At 40.9% G+C, this 15116-nt stretch overlaps 1 pseudogene; it reads right to left on the minus strand.

Annotated features, from left to right (window-relative positions):
• Positions 1-4185: 4185 nt before the first annotated feature.
• LOC129496843 (ragulator complex protein LAMTOR5-like) lies at positions 4186-4456 on the minus strand (annotated as a pseudogene).
• Positions 4457-15116: the final 10660 nt, after the last annotated feature.

Below are 15116 nucleotides of genomic sequence, written 5' to 3' on the forward strand. Positions count from 1 at the left end.
TCAATGAGTCTTCAACGTGGTTGCTCACTCTACTCACCTTGCCCTGGTTTTCTCACATTTCCTCCATCCAGGAACTTCCTCTTGAGGAGATCTGTCTTCCCCACCACATCCTTCTCCACCCAATGCTTCCTAGGAGAGCAGCAGGCAGAGGAAGAGTCATCGCCTGGGCCCTCTGGTATATTTTCCTTAATGTACATTCCTTCCAGTTTTTCAAATCTGTAATCAGATAGGCATGAGATATAATCAGTAGGTAATGAGGGCTAAATGAACATGAGCAGGATTTATTTAAGGAGAGAGAAATAAGTCTACATTGGCAGGCGGGCTCTTCTGGCTTCTTCTAACTTCCTATGGTTATAACCACTGGTACCACCCCGGCTTAGGGTTGAACCTGGTACATGGTTCTTGGGAAGCCAAGTCATGAAGCTTCACACACAGCCAAAAGAAACAGGGAAGGAGTGGGCAAGTTTCAAGGGCTGAGTGGAGCACCAGTTAGGAAAGGTGGAGAATGGACTTGCGGCAAAGGCATGCTGTTAACCCCCTTGAGCTCCTTAAATGTGTAACAAAGCACAGCCCCAATGACCCCAGTGCTCTTAGCTTTAGGCTCTTTTCCCAAGTACTTTCCCTGGTAATACAGTCACCATTACCCCCACCCTGCATTTCATTAAGGGAACAATTCAAGGTAGAGTCTCCAGGCCCCAGGCTAGAAATTGTTGGAAATAGTTTGGCCTAGGAGAAGAGAATGTAGCAAAGTTGACCAGTCCCCTGTGGGGAAAAGGTAGCACGAATGGTGGACTTTTGCTTGTATTTTTCTGTAGCAAATCTCCCCAAGTAGGATATTTTAAGCCAGCATGGCGACGGTTTTCCTAAACACATAATATAACCACATAAAGCAATTATAATATCATCGTTTTGGAGTCTTGAAATTAACAAACATTTCTTTCTTTTAAAAATGCAAATACCTTATTTGTTGACCTGAAATGTTGACAGTAGTTGTAACAAGCAAGGTTCCCGTAAGAAGCAGAAGGCACCCTAAATTGCAATTTAGTAGGGAATTTCTTCTAAAGGGTCAACTTACAGAAATGTAAGCAGCATTAAAGGAATCAACAGGGATCCCTGGGTGGCGCAGCGGTTTAGCGCCTGCCTTTGGCCCAAGGCGCGATCCTGGAGACCCGGGATCGAATCCCACGTCGGGCTCCCGGTGCATGGAGCCTGCTTCTCCCTCTGCCTATGTCTCTGCGTCTCTCTCTCTCTCTCTCTCTCTCTCTCTCTCTCTCTCTGTGACTATCATAAATTAAAAAAAAATAAAGGAATCAACAAAAGACATGAGGTACCCAGAATCTGGCAAAAGCAGAAAGCACCCATTGGCCTGAAGAAGGGGAGGGAGCTCTGCAAAAGCTGAAAGTGTAGGAGAGGGGCCTCTGGACAAGAGCTGTTTCTGTGGAAGAGGCAGCCACTGACTGCCTGAACTTTGGTGATGGAAGGGAGGGAGTGGGGAAGAAACACCTAGCTTCTGGTTTCCTACAGGTGCTTCCCATTGGCTGAACACAACTGGGGCAGAAGGGACTGGCAGGGACAGCAGCACCAGGATGAGGGGAAGGAGAGGGAGGCTGAGCAAGGCAAGTGCAGGGTGGGATCCTGCCTTTATTAAAATTTAGGTATTGTGGCATCCTGGATTTTTTGCAATAATTTTGCTTCTTAAAAACTATTACATTAAAATATTATTTATCTTGGTTACTGAATTTTTTTAGCATTGGCTCTGCCCCACTCCCTTAAATTTTGTATTACTCACCTCCCTCTAATCCTGGCCCTAAAGGGATTCTCTCTGGATTGGGGGATTTGTGGGTGGTTTTTATTTTCTCATTTTTGCTCATCTGTATGTTCTAATTTTTCAAGTGACCAGGTAGGTATTCCTTATATAATAAAAACAAATAAAAAATTTACTTTTTTGAAAGTAGGGACCCTGGGGTACCTGGGTGGCTCAGTTGGTTAAGCATCTGCCTTCAGCCCAGGTCATGATCCCAGGGTCCTGGAATTGAGCCTCTTCCTCTGCCCACCCCCACTTGTGCACACACACACTCTCTCTTTCAAATAAATAAAATCTTAAAAAAGAAAAAAAATTTAAAAAAAAGTAGGAATCTTTTGTTCATGCAACATGGAGCAGACTCAGCAAGAAAATCAAATGTTTGTTGAATGAGTGATCTAAAGAATGTGTATGTCAACTCTATTTCCAAATCTTACCTCTTTTCAAGTTTAACTCAAATGCCACTTTCACATGAAACATTTCCTTATATCCCCAATCACACTGGCCTACAAAGGCCTATACAACGCATGCATGGGCCACCCCTATCTCTTTGTGGCCCTCCCTTACCTCCTGCCTCCCTCCTGTTCCTTGCTTGGCTCCACTACATTGGCCCCTTCCTGGCTATTGCTCCCCAATATTTGTTGAATGAGTGAATGAATTGCCTCTCCCTTTTTTGTATCATTCTTGACATAATATGTTTTGTTCTCTATAGGTGTGTATTTTTCTTACTTCCCGTACTCTTAAGCAACTCAGGTCATCATCCTACTCATTTTGATGTGACCCTTGGTGCCTGGCATATTGCTTGGAATGTAGTTAATAACAACTAACAACAATGGTAGGAAAAGCCAGTTTTTGAATAAATACTATGAGTTAAGCCCTGTATTAAACATTTACAGGTATCCATCATCTCACTTATGTATCTAAATGCCTGTGAGGTTACAACATCCATAGAAATGTACATAGTCATAAGAGGGACCTTCTGGGGGCACCTGGGTGGCTCAGTGGTTGAGCCTCTGCCTTTGGCTCAGGTTGTGATCCCAGGGTCTTGGGATCAAGTCCTGCATCAGGCTCCCCACAAGAGCCTGGTTGTCCCTCTGCCTATGTTTCTGCCTCTCTCTCTGTGTGTCTCTCATGAATAAATGAATAAAATCCTGGAAAAAAAAGCCTTGTTTTTAGTTTCACTTTACAGCTAAGGAAGGTAAGGAGTAGAGAGGTTAAGTCACATGCCAAAGTGCTAATAAGTGACATGACAAGAGAGTGCATTCCCAAATTACACCAGATCAGTAGTTCTCAAAGGGTAATCCGGAAGCCTTCAAGGGGTCTATATTCTGAAAAACACTCTTGTGTGCCTACAGTGATTTTCTCAAAGCTACACGCCATGTGCTATCAAACACCCTAAATGCAGAAGTAGGAATAAGAACTCTGCCATTGTCTGTTGAGCCAGACACAAAAGAGATTTTCAGAAATGTAAAAGAATGCCAATCTTTTTACTTCGTTTTTTTTTTACGTTTTGTAATACGGTTGTTTTTCATAAAACATGTTATTTGTTAACATATGTTTATTGTTATATTAAAATGAATTAATAAACACTTAAACATTTTTATCATTGTCAGTTTCTAATATAGTAAATATCAATAGCTATAGCCCACACATAAAAATTCTTTGGGGTCCTTAATGTCTTTAAGAGCATTATGGGGCCCAGGGATCAAATTGCTTGAGAATTAGATGTATTAGGTAATATTTTTCTTCTCTGCTCTGAAATGTAAAGGTTCTCTGCTCGTGAAGCAGTTTAGGCATACGTAAGTTTTGGAAGTCAGAGGCAAGGGTTTCAGATCATGAGGCAGTCTCTGGGACAGCTCAGAGAAGAGGGGCCATCTTGGGACTGGATTCTGTGCCTAGGTTTCACTTTGACTTGTCTTGGGCACCTGGATTTATTCTGCTCTTAATTGCTCTATGGGCTTCTGGAAACCCATGTTCCCTTGGACTCACCCATAACTCCCAGTTGCAATTCATTTCTCCTGAACTCAGTAGTTCACTCTTTATCCCTCATCATCCTTATGCTTATATGATGTGTGTCAACTTTTACCTTGACCCTTAACTAGACCCTGCTTCCAAGTTTCTTTTTTTAATCCTCTAACAAGATTTATTGAATATGCCAAAATTCTGTGTACAAAATACCCTGGACCTGTTGCTTCAAAACATGATCCTTTCTTCCTAATATTTTGATAAGACAGTCTATGAGTGTCAAAAAGCAGCTTACTCTAAAATTAATGGAAAAGTGCCTAATGCTCACTAAATAAATGGCCTACCAGAATTGTAATAGTTCTACACGATAATTAACACTGAGTCCCTATGACAGGCTGCTGGAGAACTGATATGAGATGTCAAGAGGCCATTTTGTGCACTGCCCCTGTGATGCTGTCATGTTTCTGGATCATCATATTTCCATTATCTGATTCTAGACACTCCACAGGAATATCAGTGAGGTCTGAGGTTAGCTTAGCTACTTGCTGGACTAGAATACACATCGCCCCAGGATGCTCATCTGACAGCCTCCCACAGCAGCCCAGATTAAGTCCTTGTGGATCTGCGCAGAGGACTCCCAACAATGGATGGATTCTTTATTATGTCTTCCAAGTGCTGCTCAAAGGTCATCTCCTTCCTGCCTATGGTCCACCCAGCCCCGGCCCTGCCACCAACTTTCTATATTTAGTCTTCCATAAATGAAGATCTTATAATATCCCAATACTTCCCAAACTACAGATTAGCTCCAAATGTCTTATTTCATGTTGCCTTGGCATGTACAGGGTTATAACAGATTTCATGATCTAAATTCTTTCTCATTGATTACCTCTGAGGAACGGAAGAAGGTGGCAGGAGGAGTTGGAAGGGAAACCTACTCTTTTGTAAAACCTTTTGAATTACTAGTCAAAAATAAAGAAACACATTGTTTCAAATGAAGCAAAAAAAAAAAAAAAAAAAAAAAGTCTAGCCTGAAATAACTTCCTTGTTTGGCTGACATCTTTCCACCCCAGGAAGGATCATCTTGCAGGGTGGTTACAGAAGTTCAAAGTAGGGATGCCTGGGTGGCTCAGTGGTTGAGTGTCTGCCTTTGGCCCAGGGCATGATCCTGGAGTCCTGGCATCAAGTCTCCCACATCGGGCTACCTGCATGGAGTCTGCTTCTCCCTCTGCCTCTTTCTGTGTCTCTCATGAATAAATAAATAAGATCTTTATTTAAAAAAAAGAAGAAGAAGTACAAAGTACATCACAGATACTGGACAGTGAAGAACGAATGTGCATTTGGGGAGCTTTATGTTTTTTGCTTTTTCTGCTCTTCAGTTAACTGAGTCACAGTGTGAGGGAGCAGACTAAGAATACTCATTGACTTGGGATCCCTGGTTGGCTCAGCGGTTTAGCACCTGCATTCAGCCCAGGGCATGATCCTGGAGACCCAGGATCAAGCCTGCTTCTCCCTCTACCTGTGTCTCTGCCTCTGTGTGTGTGTGTGTGTGTGTGTGTGTGTGTGTGTGTCTCATGAATAAATAGATAAAATCTTAAAAAAAAAAAAAGAATATTCATTGACCTCTGTTAGTTCATGAAAATGATATTTTAAAAAACTCCAGATGGACCATAAACTTAGATATGCTATATATTGTACATAGCATACATACTGGATATGCTTCATGCTTTATGTTAATCTGCTGGTATTTGATGTAATGGGTGATTTCTTCATTCTCTGCTGTTGGAGAAAGAAGGTGCTGTTCCCAACCAGGTCACTTATTTTCTGTGAGATCTTTGGCAAGTTTTGCCTGGATCTCCATAACCCACATCTATCACACAAGGGGAAGACTTGCCTTTGAAGGACAGTTGGGAGGAAAACACAAGATCCAGACAACAAAGTCTTGGAAATTGAAAAGTACTGTTCGAAACCTAAGTAGTCCTGGTAACTCTTTCTCATGCTTAATTCTCAAAATACTGTGGAAGGAAACCAGAAACTAGACATTGGTTCCACTTGCGAGACTGAAACAAGAAAGCTGAAGAACGTTCCCTGAGTTCCAAAGCAAGTCAGTGGGGGAGCCTGTTATTATCTACCTTTTCCCAGTCCAAGGAAATACCCTCAAAGCTGGAGGTCAGTGGTCAGTGTGGTCTTCAAATTGAGACTAGCAGCATCTATACCTAGATCCTCAGTTTCGTGTGGAAGCAGGGCTGCTTGCCCTTGCAGGTTCTCCTTTCAAAGTCGCTTACATAATCTGCCCTTCTGCTTTATAAAAATAACACATACTCTTAAACTGCCCTGACCTGCCCTACAGAGTCAAAACCTCTGGGGCACCAAAGAGATAGGTTAAAATATAGATTTCTGAAAAGACTCCCTAAATAATTAATTGAAGGGAAAAACAAACCCCACCTACTTTTTGTCTTCCATTGTCTTATACATTTTTTATTGGGAAGAATTGGCCTGCATTTTGACAATCTGAATGCAGATATTGTGTAGTGGCATGGGCATGGGGGCGGAAATCATTTCACCTCTTCCATCTCTAGTTTATTGTTGAAAAAAAACTTTGCTCCTAGCAACAACCCCGTGAAATCAAAGCAAATATCAAATCCCCAAAATGACTTCCCCCACCTCATATTTAAGATAAACCAGTCCATTCAGTCCATTTCATTCAGTACTCACCACAGAACATCTTTTGTGGAAAGAAAAGGTACCTCTAAAGGGGTTCAAGTTAAAGCTTTTTTTTTTTTTTTAAGATTTTATTTATTTATTCATGAGAGATAGAGAGAGAGAAAGACAAAGACACTGGCAGAGGGAGAAGCAGGCTTCCCAGTGGGAGCTGATGTGGGACTCATCTCAATTTCGGATCCCCGGGATCACACCCCAAAGCCAAAGGCAGATGCTCAACCAGTGAGTCATCCGGGTGCCCCTTGGGGTACAAGTTAATAGTGCTGATTCCTTCAAGGAAATTTCACCTGGGACTATCAAATTATTCAAGATATATTGGATAAATTTGCCAACAAAATCCCATGTGATTTCTTTCAGATTTTGTGTGCATTAATCAATGTGGTAGTTTATCAAAACATATCATGAAATATTTATTACACTAGCAGTTAATTCTCATCTTATTTCTCTTCTAAAATGTTTAATGATGCAAGTGCTGGGCTAATTAATTTAATAGGCCTTTCTCTTTCTTTGAAAAGTTCAATCAGGGATCCCTGGGTGGCGCAGCGGTTTAGCGCCTGCCTTTGGCCCAGGGCGCGATCCTGGAGACCCGGGATCGAATCCCACGTCGGGCTCCCGGTGCATGGAGCCTGCTTCTCCCTCTGCCTGTGTCTTTGCCTTTCTCTCTCTCTGTGTGTGACTATCTTAAATAAATAAAAATTAAAAAAAAAAAGTTCAATCAGGATGTCAAACTAAAGTAGTAAAGTTAATTCTGATTTTTATACATAATTTTATTTTCAAAAGTTGAACACCTGATATTTATATATGCATATGCACACATCAAAGAAATAACATATCTTCTTCATATTTCTTGCTTTGTAAATAATTTACAATGTTAGTTGAACATTGGAAGACTATAACTAAGTCTGGCAAATAGCATAAATATCTTGTTTTTATAAATTATTCTAAATGTGAATAAATTAATTATGTGAGCTGCATTATTTGAATCTTACCTGCTTTTACTAATGTATCTTACTGATGTGTTCCATAACTTATTTCTCAGTAATTGTTATAATATTCCTTAAGAATGTCTATTAACATATTTACATGAATCTTAAAATTCAGGCAGAAATTTTATTTTTATTTTTATTTATTTATGATAGTCACAGAGAGAGAGAGAGAGAGAGGCAGAGACACAGGCAGAGGGAGAAGCAGGCTCCATGCACCGGGAGCCCGACGTGGGATTCGATCCAGGGTCTCCAGGATCGCGCCCTGGGCCAAAGGCAGGCGCCAAACCAGTGCGCCACCCAGGGATCCCTCAGGCAGAAATTAATGCTGATTTAGTTTATTGGTTTGAAAATGAGGATCAGAGTTGACAATTGGGTAATATGGTGAGTGTTTTTCATAAGTGAAATGAGACATACTTCCAAGACTTTTAACAAATATTTATTTTTTAAGATTTTATTTATTTATTCATGGGCGACACAGAAAGAGAGGCAGAGACATAAACAGAGGGAGAAGTGGGCTCCTTGAAGGGAACCTGATGTGGGGCTTGATCCAAGTACTCCAGGATCATGCCCAGAGCCAAAGGCAGATGCTCAACCATTGAGCCACCCAGGTGCCCAACAAAAGTATATTTAAAATGTGGGATGAGGAAATTGATTTTATTGAAAAATATTGAATTAGCTATGATGCATTAGAATTAATATTTGGTTTTTCCAATATTTCTGAGTATATCATATTAAACAAGATGTCTCTTACAGGAAAGAGTAACAGGCAGGGGTGCCTCTTTGGCTTAGTGATTGAGCATCTCATTCTTGTTTTTGGCTCAGGTCGTGATCTCATGGGTTATGGGGTTGAGCCCACCTCAGGCTCCACACTCAGTGAGGAGTCGGCTTGAAGATTCTCTCCCTCTACCCCTCCCCCAACCCACATGAGTACCCTCTCTCTCTCTGATAAATAAATAAATCTTTAAAAAAAAAAGAGGTAACAGCCATAACTATAGTTATATAATTCTCAATATTAATAAGTGTATAATCTGATAATTAATAATTCTTGAAGTTATTTGAGTATACTACTTTTCAGAAATTAAGAAAGTGTGGAACACCTGGGTGGCTCAGTGGTTAAGCATCTGCTTTTGGCTCAGGGCATGATTCTGGGGTCCTCGGATTGAGTCCCACATCAGACTCCCCACAGGGAGCCTGCTTCCCCCTCTGTCTGTATTTCTACCTCTCTGTGTCTCTCATGAATAAATAAATAAAATCTTTTAAAAAAATAAATTAATAAAGTGAATGACTAATGATTAGGGAACAGATTATTGTCTGGGGTCCCAATTATTTATTTTCATTGAAATTGGAGGAAAAAATATGTAATGAAATGATGGATCTAAGTAGTGATCATTAATGGCTGCTAAACTATCAGATGAAAAGCTAATGGGGACTCTGGTAATGAGTGGATACAGCCTATAACACTGAACCCACTGATACAGTCTATCACAAAAAAAAAGTCTAGGAGGTACCTAGACTTCAGGTACCTCCAATGAAATAAAGACTACATACACGCCAGCTATAAAGGAGTCTTGCTAAAGAATCATATCTGAATCTATTCAAGACTCAAGATCTAAATATCAGTTTTCAGGAAATACAGAGGTCAAGGAGATATAATCAGCAAAATCCAGAACATGGAAAATATATCTACAGGACAAATGACCCAGTTTTTCAATAAATCAGTTGTAAGAGGAAAGAAAAACAAGGAAAAAAATCTCTTGATTTTAAAAAAAGATTTAAGAGGTGCCTCTATAGCTCAATCAGTTAAGTGTCTGCCTTCTGCTAGGGTCCTGGTCTTGGGATCCTGGCATCAAGCCTGTGTTGGGATCCCTGCTTGGCAGAGTCTGCTTCTCCCTCCCCCCTCCCTCTGCCTTTCCCCCCTGCTCATGCTCTCTCTGTCTCTCTCAAATAAATAAATACAATCTTTTTAAAAATTTACAATAAAAGACTTAAGAAGAATGCCTGTGTGGTTCAGTCAGCTAAATATCTGACTTTTTTTTTTTAAGATTTTATTTATTCATTCATGAGAGACAGAGAAAGAGAGAGAGAAAGGCAGAGACACAGGAGGCAGAGGGAGAAGCAGGCTCCATGGAGGGAGCCTGATATGGGACTCCATCCTGGAACTCTGGCCGGGATCACACCCTGAGCCAAAGGCAGACACTCAACTGCTGAGCCACCAGGTGTCCCATATTATTATTTCTTTTTATAGAGAGGAGAGGGAGAGGGAGAGACAGAACCTCAAGCAGGCTTCATGCTCAATGCAGAACCTGACCTGGGGCTCAATCTCACAACCCAGAGATCCCAAACTGAGCCAAAATCAGGAGTTGAATGCTTAACCAACTGAGCCACCCAGGTGTGCCAATTGTTTATATTGTTTATCAAAGTTTGTTATATTTATGTTGTTTTGATCAATTGTATATTAATACCAACTATAACAACTCAATCCAGAATAAATTTTTAATATTTGGAGACTTTGGAATCAGGGAAATAAAAACTTTAAAAATTACACAAAGAGGGGTGCCTGCGTGGCTCAGTGGTTAAGCACCAACTCTTGGTCTCAGTTTGGGTCATGACCTCAGGATTGTGAGATTGAGCCACATGTTGGAATCCACACTCAGTTGCGAGCCTGCTTGGGATTCCCTCTTTCTCTCTCCCTCTGCCCCTCCCCTACAAAATAAATAAATAAATCTTAAAAAAATAAAAATTAGGGATCCCTGGGTGGCGCAGCGGTTTGGCTCCTGCCTTTGGCCCAGGGCGCGATCCTGGAGACCCTGGATCAAATCCCACATCGGGCTCCCGGTGCATGGAGACTGCTTCTCCCTCTGCCTATGTCTCTGCCTCTCTCTCTCTCTCTCTCTCTCTCTCTCTCTCTCTGTGTGACTATCATAAAATAAATTAAAAAAATAAATAAAAATAAAAATTACACAAAGATAAAAATCTGAGAGGAAATGTAATGGAAATATAATTTCAAGGAGAAAAAGGAATAAGATAACTGATAATTATAGAAGATGTTGTTCATGTACTTTTAAAAATAGGTGATGGGGTTGGGGAGCCTGGCTGGCTCAGTCAGGAGACCCTTGATCTTGGGTCATTAATTCAAGGCCCATGCAGGTGGTAGAGGTTACTTAAAAAAAAAAAAAAGGCAACGGGGTATCAAATTAGAGCATTTAGATGGATATATTTAAAAGAACAATGTAACAGTTTTATTTTGAGGGATGCCTGGGTGGCTCAGTGGTTGAGCCTTCCAGGTCAGGGTGTGACCCCGGGGTCCTGGTATCGAGCCCCACTTTGGGCTCCCTGCTCAGTGGAGAGCCTGCTTCTTCCTCTCCTCCCCACTCGTGCTCTCACTATGTCTGTCTCTCTTTCAGATAAATAAATAAAATCTTTTTTTAAAAAAGTTAAATATTAACTGAAAACGTATAGGGAGACTACTTAGGTTTTTTTCTTTTATGGATTTTTTTGAGTAAAATTCACATAACATAAAATTAACCATTAACCACATTGAAGCATACAATTCGGTGGCAGTTAGTATGTTTACAATATTGTGCAAACACTACCTCTATTTCAAGACATATGCATCATCTCAAAAGGAAACCCTGTACTCATTAAACAATAATTCCCATCACGCCCTGCCTGTTTCCTGGCTCCCACTAATCTGTTTTCTGTCTCTACGGATTTACCTATTCTGGAAGTTTCCTATAAATGAAATCATGCAATATTTGACCTTTTGTGTCTGATTTCTTTTATTTAGCATGCTGTTTTTGAGGTGTATTCAAGTGGTAGTGTGTACCAGTACTTCATTCCCTTTTATGGTTGAAAAGCATTCCATCGTCTGTGTATACCACATTGTACTTAATTGTTCATCAGCTAATGGACATTTGTCTTGTTTCTACCTTTTGGCCATTATGCATAGTGTTGCTGTGAGGATGAGTATACAAGTATTTGTTTGAATACTCCTTTCCAATTCTTTCCAATTCTCTACCTAGGAGCAAAATTGCTGATAATTCTGTTTAACTTTTTGAGGAACTGCCAAACTTTTCCACAGCCACTGTACCATTGTACATTTGCAGCTACCACGGGTTCCGATTTCTCTGCTTCTTTGATAACTCTTGTTATTCCATTAAAAAAATAATTAACCTAGTAGGTATAGAGTGGTATCTCCTTTTTTTTCTTACAAGATTTATTTATTTATTTATTTACTTATTTATTTATTTATTTATTTATTTATTTATTTATTTATTTATGAAAGAGTAGGAGAAAGAAAGGTATCATGAGCAGGGGGAGGGAGTAGAGAGAGAAGCAGTCCCTGCACTGCTTTTTTTTTTTTTTTCTAGCCAATCAACACTTTATTTTTCCAGTCAACACTTGCACAGATGTTACTGTCCACGTCCTGACCCTAGTAGGGGGGGGTCCCACCACACTGAGAACATCCATGGCCCCTAGAGAGCAGTCTCTTTAAACCTTCCTAGGATAGTAAGAAAGCCCTTCATCCCAACAGGATGGAGCTGCTGCTCACTAATGCAGTGCTGGTGCACGTGCTGTGGAATTCCCGCTCTCCTCCCTTCTCAGGGAAGGTTGGGATGAAGTAGGGCAAGGGTGCAGTGGAGTTTTTGTGAGCTACAGTGACCTAAGCGCATAACCACTGGACTGACCTACCACTCCAGGTTTAGTCTGTACCACCCAGACAAGAGCCTCCTTGAAGCTTAGCCACAGCCTGCTGGGAAGGAGGAGCTGGCAAAGAGTGCAGAGTGAGCTGCAAAGGACAGGACACAGCCAGGAAATAAAGCAGAGAGGGACATGGGACAGGAGAGGAAAAGGATAAAGTGCCCAAACTAAACCACCAGTGGGACACGAGGACAGAGCAGCACAGGTTCCTGAGGATAGGAGGAAAATAGAAAGGGCCAGACCACCAGGGCTTGAAGCATAGTGGAATGAGAAGAGAGATGAGGCAGGGAGGCAAGTGCAGGGAACCGGAAGCAGGGCTCAGTCCCAGGACCCTGGGATCATGACCTGAGCCAAAGGCAGATGCTTAAACAACTGAGCCACTCAGGCACCTCTCACTGTGGTTTTAATTTGCATTTCCTTAATGATGTTGAACATCTATCCATGTACTTGTTGGCCATGACTATCTCACTTTTGCAAAATTATTTTAGGAGGTGTGCAAGCAAAAATGTTATGGTCTACAGCTGTAGATGTAAGCCACTGTGTTTCTGTAGATCTTGTCTAGTACCCTTCTGTTCTTCAGCAGCATCATGCTATTGCCTCAAAGCTTTCTGACAATTTGTCTGAGTGACCCTTCTCCCATCTAGAGGTGTAGTACTAAAAATAAAAAAAAAAAAATCCCTTCTCAGTGGGGTGGCTTGAAGGTCTGTGCAGATTGAAACTACAATTTATAGTACCAAATTTTCTTTCTCTGCTACCTGCTAAATTAGCTCTCCTGTGTTTTGAAGACTTTAACTTTGAATGCCAAGGTTAGCTAGCCCCTTGCATGTAATGAGCTTTTTACATCCTTATTTGTTGATTTGACATGAAGTCAGAAGGGACCTTTGGCTGTGCAAACTGAGAAGGAGTGCTCTGGGGAAAACATTTCTGTGTCAGGCTGGAGGAGAGTGAGGAAGTGAGGGCATGTCTGCACAAAGTTGTGTCTAGGCATGGGCCTTTGAAAGTAACAGGAGATTCTTGGGATCCACATGTCTGCCCCAGGACAGCAGGGACCTCACCTCCCCCAGGACGGGAGGGAACTTGAAGACTGGCAGTATCCCCTGGATAGGTTGCTAGTTCATTGAAGACAAGAACAGCATCATAGTCCTGTATCCATCTATGTTCCCTAACCCAGAATCTGGAGTATAGTAGGTACTCAGGATGTTTCCTGGATTGGATGCTACACTGGTGGTTCTCTGTCCCCTGATAACTATGGAGCCCTCTTGCCTCCTTGATGGGAATTAGGAAGAAGACATCCTGGTTGCTGCTCCTGATTCTCACTCATTCTGGTCCATCTCAGACTGACATCCTCCAACAGTTCCCCGTTACCCCCAACATTGTGTTCTAGGATTCCCAGTTGTAACATAAAAAATCCCCCATATCCTTGAACATTATTTCTAAAGGATTCCCTCCACTTCCTTTATATTTCAATTACATTCAAGGTACCCTTAGGCATGGGCTAGGGGCCATGTTTGGGACCTTGGAATCACATCCAATCTTCTATGGTAAAAGAAAAATTCTAGAGACTTTCAAATTTTTTGAATATGAAAATCATTTCATTAAAATTTTTATATATGTAATATAAATATACATATAATTATATACCTCTTTGGTTAAGTTTATTCCTAGGTATCTTATGCTTTTGGGTGCAATTATAAATGGGATTGGTTCCTTAATTTCTCTTTCTTCAGTTTCATTGTTAGTGTATAGAAATGCCACTGATTTCTGGGCATTAATTTTGTATCCTGCCACATTGCTGAATTGCTGTATGAGTTCTAGAGATTTTGGGGTGGAGTCTTTTGGGTTCTTTATATACAGTATCATATCATCTGCAAAGAGGGAGAGTTTGGTTTCTTCTTTGCCAATTTGAATGCCTTTTATTTCTTTTTGTTGTCTGATTGCTAAGGCTAGAACTCCTAGTACTATACTCAACAACAGCAGTGAGAGTGGGCATCCCTGTCGTGTTCCTGATCTTAGGGGAAAACTCTCAGTTTTTCCCCATTAAGAATGATATTTGCCGTGGACTTTTCATAGATGGCTTTTATGATATTGAGATGTGTTTCCTCGATCCCTACACTTTGAAGAGTTCTAATCAGGAATGGATGCTGATGATTTCTCTGCATCTATTGAGAGGATCATATGATTCTTGTCTTTTCTTTTCTTGATGTAATCTATCACATTGATTGTTTTATAAATGTTGAACCACCCTTGCATTCCCAGGGATAAATCCCACTTGACCGTGGTGAGTAATCCTCTTAATGTACTGTTTGATCCTATTGCCTAGTATCTTGGTGAAAATTTTTGTGTCCATGTTCATCAGGAATGTAATTGGTCTGTAATTCTCCTTTTTGGTGAAGTCTTTGTTTGGTTTTGGGATCAAGGTAATGCTAGCCTCATAGAATGAGTTTGGAAGTATTCCCTCCATTTCTATCCTTTGAAACACCTTTAGTAGAACATTTAATTTCTTCTTTAAATGTTTGGTAGAGGGCAGCCTGGGTGGCTCGGCGGTTTAGCACTGCCTTCAGCTCAGGGCATGGTCCTGGAGACCCGGGATCAAGTCCCACATCGGGCTCCCTGCATGGAGCCTGCTTCTCCCTCTGCCTGTGTCTCTACCTCTCTGTCTCTCTGTTTCTCATGAGTAAATAAATAAAATATTTTTAAAAAATGTTTGGTAGAATTCTCCTGGACTTTCATTTCTGGGAAGGTTTTTAATAGCTGCTTCAATTTCCTTGCTGGTTATGGGTCTGTTCAGGTATTCTATTTCTTCCTGTTTCAGTTTTGGTAATTTGTAGGTTTTGAGGAATGCATCCATTTCTTCCAGGCTGCCTAATTTGTTGGCATATAGTTGCTCATAATACATTTTAAAAAATTGTTTGTATTTCTTTGGTATCGGTTGTGATCACTCCTCT

Source organism: Nyctereutes procyonoides, unplaced genomic scaffold, assembly GCF_905146905.1.
Source record: "Nyctereutes procyonoides isolate TBG_1078 unplaced genomic scaffold, NYPRO_anot_genome, whole genome shotgun sequence".
NCBI lineage: Eukaryota > Metazoa > Chordata > Mammalia > Carnivora > Canidae > Nyctereutes > Nyctereutes procyonoides.